Below are 12,012 nucleotides of genomic sequence, written 5' to 3' on the forward strand. Positions count from 1 at the left end.
TTCAATGGTGTTCTAGCATAATTTGTTCTATATAATTTGTTTCTTTTATACATTTATTTGAAAGTTTTGATTTTTTTTTTTTATGTAGAACATTAGAAGATTGATTTCGAAGTATCGGGGAGACGTCATGACAGGACGAAAGGATGCCGCCAAATTTAAAAAGGACGCCATGTTGAAAACTTTTCATGAAGGTATAGTAACGTTCAATTTATTGTAACACTAGAACTACCGATGAATGAAATATAATATTTATATGGAAAAAATTGGATTGAACGAAATAGAAAAAGTTTTTTGATATGAAAAGAAATACAAGCTTTCATCTAGATATTTAACAAAATATTTAATTTCGAAATAACGAAATAATTAATTTCATTTAAATGTTTAATGAAAAATTATTTAAACTTTTAGAAATGCGTCTCGTTATGTAAACCTAAAAAAAATCGTGAATTGGTCATTTTGACCACTTTTGTAGTTCTAGTGTTAATAAAGGTTTTTTCGATGAAAGATGCTGTCACAGATTTGAACACGTTCTGTGCATCATGTTGTTTTAATATTTATTATAATTTATATTTAATATTTCATTTGTTATTTCAAAGCGCATTGTATGTGATATATTTGAAATTTTAATAGCAGATATTCAAAATTAATGAAAAATTATATTATAGCCAGCTTAGATTCATAGTTAAGTAGAATATTTTTAAATTACCACATAGGAAATATTAGTTAATACTTTTTCAATATTACAATAGCTAATTTTATGTTTAATTGTCTCATATGGTATTGTGATTGTAGTTTTTATCAAAGTTCTTTTTGCTATTTGTCTTACATAATGATCAAATGATATTGAATATTTTGCGATACTAATGGGAAAATGGTGAGTGGGTGAGATCATGGAGAGGAAGTGAATAGGCAATCGTATATTACTTGACAATCACATGATTATATTAACACTCCTTTTCTATCGACCAAACTCTAGTTCAGTATTAAAGATTTCAAACAGCGTGTTTTTCCAATGTTTGAAAAATTGTATCTTTGCAAAAACAATCGGTTGAATTTCAGCATTGTATCTGAAAACGAGAACGAATCGTTTTAAACCACGAGAAAAATGTAATTTTAAAAAGTTCTTGTAAATTTTCTATTCGCCGGAAGGAGAGTAATGCTTCAGAATCGAAAGGATAGGTTATGCTCCAAGAAGATGAAAATTTTATGATCGAGTATTATTAACGAGACGTGTATTAAACGTGGTGGTAAAACGAGGGTCAAGAAAATCGGTTTGGCGTTGGTGAGTCCGCGAAGAGAAATGTCGTCATCAAGAATCCACCAGTGTAATAATCTTTGGTCACAGTTGTAGGATATCGAGCGACCAAGATATATTCGGTGCTTTTTTGGCGTTCTATTACCAGTGAAAAAATTTATTAATGAGGTTAGAGACTTCATACCTCGCATCTTTTATTGGTCATGACTATAACTCAGTCGACAATTTAACAGAAGATACACACACACACACACACACACACACACACACACACACACACACACACACACATATATACATTTTTAAGTTAATTTGTGTTAATTCAGTTAATATTAGTTCTCATAACTAACGTTACATAATAATCTTCAAAGCGCTTAAGAGGATCATGGAAACAAAGAGATATTCAAGTAAAATCCTTCTCAGCTTTTTCTTTCTTTTATTTGTTCTTTTTTTGCTCTTGCAAAGTCTTCGACAAAGCGCTAAAGTGTAATTGGAACAAGTTACAAGATACCAGTCAGATGTTCACGTCGATCAGAAAGAGATTAAGCTCGTTGAGCCGGCAAGTTCCAGCGCACTCGATCTTGAAAACCGCTTCGAGACGCGACCCGTGCACTCAAGCATCGCCGTCTGAATAACGTGAAATGAGTTTCACCGCAATTTTCCACGATGCAATTCGAACTTTCTGCGGTTCTCAGCGTTCGAGAATCTTCGTATGAGCAAACAAAACGTCGCTGCTGTGTACATTCCGTGCTGGATACCCATTCGCCTCTTGCGTCGGAACAGTAAAATTTAAGATCATCTCGATTAAAAGCGTGACAACGGAGATGAGAATTGCGAGTTTAACCTCCGGCCCTTTCGTGCTGGAAACTTGCTGCTCTCTTTGTTCGTGTTTGCCTTAAAATTATTCTACCGAAATTTTACATCTGCGTGTCGAAGATTTAATTTTCTGCAATGGCGCGCTTTATATCGTTATGATTCACTAGAAATCTACATCTTTTGGAATTATGGAAAACATAATGATATCTTTTCTATCTAAGAAGTTTCAAAAACTTGAAGTATATTAAAATACGTGTTCTCGTAACAACGCTTAATTTCGCTGCGTCTTAACACATTAATTTACCGGCGTCTAACATTTATCTCGATCCATTTGGAAGTTGCTCAACGGATTTCAGTAATTCCGAACTGAGTGGCAGGTTCAAGACAAGATGGTTTCCCATCGCCGATAGGAAGCTGCGAGGGGCAACTCATCAGTCGTTGATATTGATGTCTGCACGCCTCCGGCTGTGGTTCTTCGCCGCCAAACAAAGTAATTTATCTGCGCTTTGACACGGGGGATTCGCTGTCTCACGTTCTGCACGTTGGGCGTGTGCGCGTTAGCCAGCCTCTCGTTACAAATTGCCCGGTAACATTAGTTCTGTTCGACGGTCTCCCGTATTCACTGCAGATGTTTCCACCGTGCGATGGAAAATTTCCACGTTCCATCGGACAACGTATCGGGAATAAAACGCGGAACCCTCTAGAATTCTGTGTTAAAAATCGTTAACAGGATCGCGTTAAACAATTTCAATAAGGCTTTCGCGGAATTTTTGCTAGAACGCCTCTGGTCTTCCCCCGATTTCCCGATAATTCTTTGTCGTCGTCGTCGTTTCTAGTCGTGTGTTTCGCTTTATTATTCGGACGGTTTTTCGATACTGCGATTAATACGTTCTTGGTGGATTACATCGCGCACAATGGGACCGAAATTCGTACCGGAAGGAGCGTAATTGGCTGAAATTTTTTTTTCGACGATCGCCGATTGTAATTTTGTAGCCACTCCAAAACAGTATAAAAATCAGTTGAAAAGAATTGTTCGTATTACACAGGTGTGCGGAAACAAAGACTCAGGTTGGTTCGGGGAATTGTTCGAAAACTTTGGATTTCTCGAGAAAGTCGGGATTCTTGAGATTCCCGAAAGTTTCGTCACTCCTGAGAAATCTAAATGATAAAATTAATAATTGCAAATTGTAAAGGATGGAATATAGGGTCGGATGTATGTACATACGTACAGTCGAGTGGGAAAGGCAGTGATTGCGTCAGGATATTGCTCGATCGAGAAGAACGTACGGGTATGGCGGAGACTCGTAATCAGACATGCGCGACTCGTAATCAAGAAAAAGGATTCGCGAACATCAAAGGCTGAGACCTCAATCAAATCCAATACCGTTGTCGCGACTAGAAATCCTGGATCCGACGTATCAGCTCACAGAGACAGAGAGAGGCTTTTGTAAAAAGACCGCCGATCTGGTCGACTCCGAGAAACGGGAATAAATTAAACGTCCGTTTAAGTAGTGTCTAATTTTCGACGTTGTTCGTTCTTTCGTCGCGTCCTACTCTTTGAAAAGATGAAAGGATATAGTTTCTGCAATCACCCCCGGTGTCCCATTTTCGTTCGTCGAACGTAGGAAAGATACCTTTTCGTTATAATCAAGTGACACTTGATCGATGGCATTCCTCGTTTTGACACTGATTTTCTCGGGGAGTGGGTGGGAAAATCCACACTCTCGCGACTCTTTCGACTCTGCTAAATGTGCAATAATGCAGCGACTTTGCGGCATATTTTGAATGCTCGATACGGCAAGGACTGACCTGAATAGAGCCCAAGTGTTCTCAGCTTCTTGTTTGAGCAATCGTGCCAACACCTGTTCTGCGGTCTAAGAACGCGGTCGCGAACGATTATAGCTGAATATCTACCCTCCAACACGAACGACGAGATTTATCGCAGCTATCTCGGTAACATCGTACATATATATATATAATATATTTTGCCGTATGAATATTTCAGTTTCTCTTGCGGATCTCCTAAAAATCTGAAAGAAAGCATACGGTATGGATTACTTTAATATGAACGCCATTCGGAAAGGGAAGATTGCGATTTAACTTTTAAAAGGAACACCGATGTCTCGTGTTCGTGTAGGAGCTACTGCACACAGTATATACATATATAATACGTTCGCTTCTGCAGAAGAGGAATAAAGCGACATCCGGCGATATGGCGTATCCGTGATTTATAAAGCGATATTAAAACTTCGTTGTCGATAATCTTGCCGAGTATCGTCGTCGACGGGAACTCCGGGCAACGTTCAGTGTTATATAAAAATCGATCATCTCGTTCGTCCTCTTGTTTCATCTAGTCTGCCAGGCAAATAGTCGTATTCCGATCACGCCCACCCTTTCGGTTTATGGTGACCGGAAGCAGTCTCTCTCTCTCTCTTTCTCTCTTGCCCTCGTTTTCTTACGACGTTGCATATCGCGGGTGGTGAACAGAATGGCGTTGGTTTTTGCTGGAACTGCCGATACGTGCCGCATAGATGTAGAACGGGAAGCTTCCCCCTGATAAGATTTTATGGCAAGGGCGGCCGCGGCCAAGTGCTTCATTCCCGGTGCACTCGATGCACTCTTTTGTTCCACGCTCGCTTCCAACCTTTCGATTGGATTCCGATATAAAGGGAATCACGGACGGAAGTCCCGATGTTTCAATAAGTGGCTTCACGCAATGTGATTCCCTTTCACGCCTGCGTTCCATTTTCAACCGATCGTTTCCGCCGCGAGGAAGAATCGAGTGATTCTTCTTTCTCCTTTCTTTTTTTTTTTAAATAACTGTATCGTCGTTTGTTCGCAATTGTGCAAGTTTCGATTTTTGTAAATGTAATTACAGAATGGCGAATACTCATCAGTGTAGACTCTAATACTCATCAGAAATCTCATTCGGAGAAACGACGAAGCGTTTCGATCAGTCTAACGATAGAAGTTTCCATATACATATGTATTCCGCAAGAAGTTTTTATTCTCCTCACTCATTCGTCTTTCTCGGGCTGTTTTCCATCCTTGAAAAAATTTATCGCTCAACAATCCCGCGGAGGACCGATGTCTAGGATCCAATCCACTTCGTATTCCGGAAGAGCGGTCTTAAATATATTCATCGGCTGCAAAATACTGCCTGATAATATATAGCTCTTCTCCTCTGTGCGTCCACGTGTGTACGTGTTTTCGAAAGCCTTGACTGATTCACGAAAGACCGTGTAACACGCGTCTCCCTTCACCGCTGGAAATCCTATTCGAAAGGATGAAAACAGGGCTCGCCAAGTACCAGCCCGTCGTGTCGCGTTCCCGCGTGCGAAGTAAATCGCGAGAAATATATATGCAGGCGATTTATCCGGCATTCACACAGCTATCGGTGGCTCGATCGAGAAAGAAATTCACCCTCCGGGATTTGGTACGAATCGGGACGAGAAGTTGCGTCATTAATTGCGAAAGGGGTTGCAGAGGGGTTGAAATAACTTACCCGTTAGACTTTGATCAAGTGTCCCGCGGATTCGTTTCGCGACGACGAGACAACTCTCCGGCGGAAGCCGCGCGAAACAGATTTATACATCTACCGATCCCGGGTACCGTTGCCGGGATAAAAATTGAATCGATCATTTGTACCGGATGTGTCACGCCACAGACTGTCCGTGTAATTTATTTTCGTCAAATAAAAAAAAAAAAAATCCTTGTTACGTCACTTGCGTTGACGGTGTTCAGTCTATCGGTTCGAAAAAAAATTATCCAAGCTTCTTGACTTTCGGCGTTGTTTTACACAGGCCTGTGTAAAAACGCACTTTCTCTCTGTCAAGCGATGCCAAAGCTACGCGGACCAGAAAAAAGGAATTAATCTGTCGTCGGATAGCCAAAGGATTCCACGATGCTGACAGATCAGTCGATAAAAAGTTCGGCTCGAAATCACCGGATTTTTTTGTTCCTTTATTTTTTTTTTTTTTCGAAACAACGGATCTCTGTCTCTGCCGGCGATCGGTCACTCGGCGCGAATTAACACCTCACGGCCAATTACGCGATAGATATAGTCACGGGAACGTGACATAGTTCGAGCCATCTCACGGGGATGAGTTTCACACAGCCGCGTTCGTCCCTTTTCGATTTTCTATTTTTTACCGCTCGAATTTTACCTAGTCGATCGACGATTCCCCTTGCTCCGTTCGTGTGCTTTGCTATTTCGTTCATCGCTTTTGTTCCCTTAGCTACGTTTTTATTCTTTTTTTTTCCTTTTTGTTCTTTTTTTTCTTTCCATTTTTTCTTTTTTTTTCTTTTTTTTTTGTTGGTTCCTCTGCGGATGAAATTTCGAGTGAGCACGATCACGGTCGACGCGGAACGGGGAGGTTAGAATGCGAAACGAATATTTCCCTTTGACACACAGGGAAGGTTTGGTTATGATGTACGCATAACGAGGATATTCATCTTTCTCGCTCCTCTTACGCAGCGTAGTTAACAACTCGGATAATAAGCGAGTAGTTTGACAAATTATATTGCATTATTTCCCGATGAATGTACGCGCTATTTCCAGTTCGTTTAACGTACGTTAAGGAATAATCACGATAATGATAGCCCGTGAGGAAAATTAACACGGTAATTGCGCAGCTGTCGGAAAAGGTTATCGATGATGTTCGTGCTGACAATACATCGAGAAGTGGATGACATTCGAATGTGACGGTTCAAGGCTATCCATTAAATTTCGTCTTGTCGTCGATATTTAACCACGTTTTAAAGAAGGAAAGATTTCTCACGAATCAGGACGCTCTACGAGCACAAATTTAGGAAAAATACGACGAAAACGGTATTCTTTAATTTTGAAATTGATAATTTTCGGTGAATCTAGAACTAGGTCCATTAAATTTCGTCTTGTCGTCGATATTTAACCACGTTTTAAAGAAAGAAAGATTTCTCACGAATCAGGACGCTCTACGAGTACAAATTTAGGTAAAATACGACGAAAACGGAATTCTTTAATTTTGAAATTGATAATTTTCGGTGAATCTAGGACTAGGCCCATTAAATTTCGTCTTGTCGTCGATATTTAATCACGTTTTAAAGAAGGAAAGATTTCTCACGAATCAGGACGCTCTACGAGTACAAATTTAGGAAAAATACGACGAAAACGGTATTCTTTAATTTTGAAATTGATAATTTTCGGTGAATCTAGAACTAGGTCCATTAAATTTCGTCTTGTCGTCGATATTTAACCACGTTTTAAAGGAAGAAAGATTTCTCACGAATCAGGACGCTCTACGAGTACAAATTTAGGAAAAATACGACGAAAACGGAATTCTTTAATTTTGAAATTGGTAATTTTCGGTGAATCTAGGACTAGGTCCATTTCGTCTTGTCATCGATATTTAACCACGTTTTAAAGAAGGAAAAATTTCTCACGACTTGAGTAACTCTACGAGTCCACATTTAAAAATAGTACAACGAACTTTTAAATTTCGAAATAATTTTCGCCAAATGTAAAACTACGAAATAGTTTTTTTACTCGTTCAAAGAGCGTACCGAGGCACGAAAATTACTTAAATGGTTCCAGCTGTTGAGAAGAAACTAAAATTTGTCAAATTCGTCAATTTTCGAGAGAAAAGTTTTACAGAGTAATGCATTGAATCCACGTCGATCGCGGCGATTGTTGGACACGTTATTAATATTAATGCCGGCGCGGATCCTCGCGGGTTTCCGAGATGTAGAACGAAATGCAGAGGAGAGAGATGGGATCGTTACTTACATAAGCGGAATATATTAATTTTCGTGGAACACGGGATCGCGGAGCCGCGAGTGAATAAATTTTGCAACTGGCCGTACCCCGAAACTTTGTCGCTCGGACCGAAGTTTCGAGCCTGCTTGACGCTTTTTGCCACCGCCACAGTTTTCCCTAGCTTCGCTGTTCGCTCTCCTCTTGTCGCCACGTGAATTTTCCCACTCCGCTGTATCCGGTGTTGGAGCGTTTTTCCACAGTGTTGATGACCGTTAACCGGTATCACGTTTTACACTCGGCCACGGTCGTTGATTCTTTTTTTTTTTTTCTTTTTTCCTTTTTCACTCCGGCAATTCCCGGAGCTGTCGATAAAATCGTTGCTTAAGGGATGATTAATGACGAAACGATACGACGTACAGTGAGCTGGCAAATTGGACGGAAGTCAATTCCTAGAGAATATGCGATCTGCGGGCAAACGAATTTCCGTACAACTTTCATCTTCTCGATGGAAATAATTTATGAAACAGGATCTAGGCTTCGCCTGTTAAATATTGGATATTTTATGCGTTCTCGTGACTTTTAAATTTAATAAATTTGTGATAACGTCCGATATAAACTCGATCTATCGAGTGCAGGAGTCGAGAATAAATTCGTCGATCGAAGAGCATCTAGCTGTTTGTCGTAAATCTTCCTCGTAAACTGACCATTCACACGCTAAGAGAGTGTTGGCCTATTTCTCGAGCTTTCTGAATTTTTCTTGAATTTCACTCTGGATAACGTTTGAACTGGAGGCAACGTTTTTGCCGGATTGTTTTGCTCGTGGAGAGAGAAAATCTTGGTCCGATGACCGAGCTTTTAAACGAGGAAATTCACGAATCCCACGGGGGATTTTGCGCGACGGTCCGGGGCACCGAATGACTCCGGCACGTTCCTGCATTCTACCGGGCGAAACGTGCCCGTTACCCGGATCAACGTTGGATTACGTTCCGTTTGTACTTATTTAAATTCTGAAAATGTCAGCCGCGAGATCGTGGCTCGATTCCTCCATTTTCCTATATTTTCTTTCTCTTTTCTGGTTTTTCTTCCTTTTTTACAATGCCAACCGCAACTTTTCTCATTAAAATCTCGGCTCTGCTCGAGAGAAAAACGAACGGCCGCGAGGAAAGAAACACTTGGCTCGAAGGAACCGCGAGTCAAGCTTCGTACGTATTTTCCAATTTCTTCGGTGAAAAGTTACGTTTAATTTGACGAACGGAAGAATCGGATGGATAGATTATTAAGAAATTATCCAGAGGGTCCCACCGAGGGTGAAGACTGTAATTCGATCGAAATTCGCTCGATCGTTTTTGTTTCCTCGTGGAGAGGAAAAATCGGCGGGAAATCGGCTTGCGTTTTAAATTGGAAAATGGACAGGCGAAGTCTCGACTCGCGGTTTTGAACGCGTGGATGCATGTAATCGGGAGATAGAACGAACCTGGGGACTTGGGGATGATAGAAAATGCAAATTTGATGTTCGGCATGTGATACTGAAAGTGGGTGGGGTGTTTCATTGGTATCTACTCGTGCGTATTTATATTTCAATAGGTGTACTCACGATTATTATTATACACGTTGGTATTAAATATTTTGCACGCGATTGCGTATCACGGCGGATCGAAATATGAATGCGAAATGAGATCATTTGGAAATGAATTTATTACAAGATATAGCGAACAGCTCTAGAAGGTTGTAATTAAACACAAATTTTTTATACATTGAAACGATACAAGTAGTCTCTTTTTCGAATTTTATTATGAGTGTTACATTTATCTTAATTAACTCTTGCTCTTTGATCAACGATCAACACGTCAATTACACCATGCCGTAAAAATAAAAATTCGCTTCGTTCGGCGTACCTTCGAAACTGAAATTGACGTAAATTACGGATTGCCTTTTGAACGGATATTTACGTTGCAACAGAGGGGTCGTGGGGAAAATGAACGCGCGAGAAAATGAACAAAATATCGCGGCGACGAACAAAGGTGGGAGGAGAGGGGGCGGCGACTTAACAAGAACCCGTTCGTTGCGCGATCGATCGTTGCCAGACAAATCAGTTCTCACCGGACAAACACTCGAATCAGCCGTTGCCGTCGAAAACGAAAAAAGAAACCCGCTCGATGCGGGTATAAATCCTTCAACGAACAGAACACATCGATCGGCAGTTTGTCTTTCTCGTTGAACGACTCGGAATCACGAGCCATCGAGAGGAGGATCGTAGAAAGGATCGTGTTGCCGATCTCTATAAACTTCCTACCGGTATTTGGACCAAATAGTTGGAGAAGTCTTGTAGAAGAATTCCACACACGGTAACCTGGAAAAAATGTTGAAACAAACTTTTAGAAGGAGTAGAATACGCGAAACATCTTGAAGTTTCATACTTGTTGTTCATTTAGCGTTTGTCTATTTATCTACCGAGAATGATCGTAGATGTTCAACATCTCTGAATGGTGAATTTCTTTTTTTCTGCAACGCGAAAGCGACGCGACAGCAGTCGAAAAGAGGAACGAAAAAACAGAGAGAGAGAGAGAGAGAGAGAAGGAGAGAGGAAGAGGAATAAAAAGAGGACAAGTGGACGTTGCATTGAACGCGGCAGATTTAATTTCAGCGGTCACATTTTTCTCCCTTTGTTTCTTTATATTCCTGCCAGCCCGTCCCGGAATTTAAATGAAGTCGATATAATGCCATTACGCGTTTCAACTGACCGCTTGGCCCCCTTTATTTTTATTCGCGGACACACGCCGCGGACGGTTCAACCGCTGCCTCGTTTTTGGTTTTCGTTTGAATTTTCCACCGTTTCCGTATATTTTATTGACCAAGGTCGTTTCGTAGTTTCCACCGGGATAACCACCGCTGCCACTGCCGCCGCGCAATAATTTCCATTAACAGTCCATTAATCCTGAAACTGAATTCCGAGCTCGAGCAGTTTTACAGAGGCAAGTGGCTTTCGATGGAATTCATCTATGTCTGACCGGTGGCCGACACGTTCCACTTGCCCTCGATCTCGCCGATCTTCGCGGTTATTACAATTTAATTCAAACCACAGTGTATACCTGTCACTGTATACCTGTCTCTGTATAAAGATTTGATTTTACATTAAATTTACGCAAAATTCATTTTGATTCATTACGTGGCATCCACTACGCGAAAGTTCTAAACTATTTACTAAAGGGAAATGTTTTACTTCTAGGAACGTAGGGAGATATGTGATATCATTTAGTCCATTACGTGTAAATCTTTGTGTTATTAGGTTACTCTTGACATGTTTTAAACACGGAGAAGAGAAAGATGTGTTTTTTTAAATAGTTTCAGATACAAAGTCTTTCTTATTTGAATCTAAATCACTATTTTCCGAATGTTTTATCATTCGAACGTTGTATTGCCGAAATAGAATGTCTAATAGTAGCAGATGAGCTTCTAGTTACTAATAAACATGAACATTTGTAATATTCAAGAATTAAGATTTATATTTCGAATATTAATATTCGAAAAATAGAGATTTTTAGAGAAGCCTATAAAGGCATTTTTATATTACATTTAAGATGATAGTACAAACTAGGAATGTTCAATTTGTGTCTTTTTAAGTATTCACGAAGAATTTTCATATAAAGCGGTATCTTCAAGTATATATACAGTGCTTTGTTAAGCACTGAATAAATAATATAAACAAATGAATAAATATAAAATTAAATAAATATAAAATTAAATAATATCAAATATCTCCAAATATGCCGAGCATTATATGACATAAAGTATTAAACGAGATATTTTTTTTTTTTTTAAAGAGAAATAGTAATTGAAGGAATAGTAATTGCCTGGAAAAGTAATTGGTTTTTGTTGCAACTAAATTTTTTCGATATTGCGCGGCGGCTCAATTTTCCGCCGTAAAATCGTATTTGTAAAATATTAATCGGCGGAGGAGGAGGGAGGAGGAACAAACAAGATGGAAAGCGGAAAAACAAAATGTTAAACGATAGCTTGATGCTCACCGAGGATCGAATAAAGGTTTAATCGTGCGGGAAATTGAAAGTTCTGGTTCGAAAAGTATCAGGCCCGTGCAATTAATCTCGTCGAGCCGCTAATACGCGTGTCCGCGTTAAGCGATTAATTCGATGTTAAATAGCGTGTTTTCCATTGGGCTGGTTACCGTCCCTGGCCATTCATCATT

General features: G+C 40.0%; 1 long non-coding RNA gene across 1 annotated transcript in view; it reads left to right on the forward strand.

Moving 5' to 3' along the window:
- LOC122529237 overlaps positions 1-12,012 on the forward strand; it is an 87,889-nt gene that overhangs the window by 520 nt on the left and 75,357 nt on the right. Inside the window, exon 2 of the long non-coding RNA XR_006306775.1 lies at positions 89-191. This is a non-coding gene — a long non-coding RNA (uncharacterized LOC122529237). The remainder of the gene's footprint in view (positions 1-88; positions 192-12,012) is intronic.

The sequence above is a fragment of the Frieseomelitta varia genome, unplaced genomic scaffold (assembly GCF_011392965.1).
Source record: "Frieseomelitta varia isolate USP_RPSP 00005682 unplaced genomic scaffold, Fvar_1.2 scaffold_281, whole genome shotgun sequence".
NCBI classification, from domain to species: Eukaryota; Metazoa; Arthropoda; class Insecta; order Hymenoptera; family Apidae; genus Frieseomelitta; species Frieseomelitta varia.